The sequence below is a fragment of the Coffea arabica genome, chromosome 6c, assembly GCF_036785885.1.
Source record: "Coffea arabica cultivar ET-39 chromosome 6c, Coffea Arabica ET-39 HiFi, whole genome shotgun sequence".
Lineage (NCBI taxonomy): Eukaryota > Viridiplantae > Streptophyta > Magnoliopsida > Gentianales > Rubiaceae > Coffea > Coffea arabica.
In genome coordinates this window covers 17,013,574-17,015,516 of record NC_092320.1, presented here as the reverse complement: position 1 = coordinate 17,015,516, position 1,943 = coordinate 17,013,574, and the positions used below count along the sequence as shown (strand labels likewise).

At 33.4% G+C, this 1,943-nt stretch overlaps 1 non-coding gene across 1 annotated transcript; it reads right to left on the bottom strand.

The window, feature by feature from the left end:
- Positions 1-270: 270 nt before the first annotated feature.
- On the bottom strand, positions 271-371 carry LOC113694379 (small nucleolar RNA Z122). The gene has a single exon (XR_003449335.1). It is a non-coding gene; the product is annotated as a small nucleolar RNA Z122 (small nucleolar RNA).
- Between the last annotated feature and the right edge of the window lie 1,572 nt (positions 372-1,943).

The following is a 1,943-nucleotide window of genomic DNA, read 5'->3' as shown; positions in this document are numbered from 1 at the left end:
ACTTTCTACTTTACGTCAAATTGATAGTTATCATCAAAATGAGGCTTAATACTTCTCACCCCTGTATGACTACCAATTACAGAATCGACTCCAACCCAATCATTTCCAGGTGTAGTGAATTGGCAAAAGGTACTATCAAAAAACTGGGAAACTAAAAGAAACAAAACAGGTAACTACATGCATGCCCAGATGGCAAAAAGTACTATCATTTCCAGGAAGTTGAAGTAATTGATTTGTTTTCCCTTAATAGTAGTCAAAATATTAAAGGTGTTTGGAATCAGACTGATGTGCAAAAGATTGTTCAGCACAGTCTAGATAATCAAATAGAGCCTTTGAACAAACATGGTTTAACGGTCTCAGCATTTCCCAAACCGTCCAATTATTTCAATGCAACATAATATGAAGTTAAAGAGAAAACAAACACTGTAAAACTTAAATCCCAGATTAGCTGTTCAAGCAGAAGCGAGAAGCGTACCCCCCCCAAACACCAAAACCCAAAAACGGGGGACGGAAAGAGAAAATGCGTGGAAATTCGATCTCCATGAGTTGGTCTTGTTTTTGAAAACTTGGCCGCTAACACTCTGGTTCTTCAGTGCCCTTCTCCCTGCGAACCCAATTGTCAGTCGCACTAATAAGTAGATGTACGACATTACTCAGTTCTTGATTTTTTGTTTTTTCTTTTGTGAATTTTGTTTCATGATTTGAGTGTGTGTGAGAGAGAGTTTGTGTGAATTTCTGATGAATGGGATGAGATTTCCATTGGAGAAGAAGAAGTCCGTATAAATTAAAGAATTTAATTTAAAATGACAGATATACCATCACCGGTTGTACAGAATATATAAAATGTGGTGTCGCCGCCACAAAAATCCTACATTGGAGACTTTAAAATAGTCGAAGGACTAAATTGGTTAAAAAAAATCATAAAGGACGAAATTGATTTTAGTGTAAAAGTTTAAGGACGAAAATGGCTAAATTCCCTTTTGGGTTTTGTGGATTGCTTAGCATACCTAGTAGTTCTTTTTTGCATTGAACACTCTACATGTGCAGAGTGTTTAGTCCTGATCAACTTTGAAATTGTTGAGATGGTTCTTTTGTGGCTTGAATTGCTTAGTATGCACTTAAATTTTATAACTTAACATATTGGCAAATATTGTTGCTTATGCTTTTTAAGCCTATTATTGTACTTATTTTACAGTTTTTTTCTTTTGTTAATTTCATAAAAAAGTGGTACACGTTTCCTCTTATTTACAGTGAGAGCAAATTTGGTACAAAATTATGTTTTAGCACTTTTTCTCAAATTTTAAGAAAGCTTTTACTGACAGACACTAAAATAGTTATCAAATATGTCATTCAAGGGGAGGGGAGTGTAATTTTTAATATTAGAGAGTATTTAAGCATAATTATAAAAAATCTTAAAGGAAGTTTCTGAAATGATCAGAATTTGTATGCAAACAGTTTAGACTATTTACCTCGTCAGACTTTAGTTTGACTTGATGTTTTAAACACAATTTCAAGCTATTAAAAATACTCCCTCTGCCCCATTCATTTGGTTATGCTTTCCATTTTAGAATGTCTTAAAACAATTGTCATGTTAGAAAAGTCAAAATTACTTTTACACTCTCTTTTCAATATAACCCTTCTTTTTAATCATACATTCTAATTTAAAATTTGAATTTGAGGGGTAAAATTGAAAAGAGAAGCACAAACATCACAATCAAATCACTATTCTTAAAAAGTTGGATTCCCCAAACATAACCAAATGAATGGGACGGAGGGAGTAATTAAACAAATTTTCACTTTCTTTTTTTAGGAAAACAAATTTTAATTTCTTTTACACCCCTTGCTAGGAAACAAATAAAAATGTGTATCTACTACTACTAGGGTACGTCGTTGACTACTTGACTCCACCGCTCGCCTTCCCCTTTGTAAGAAAAAGTTCGTTT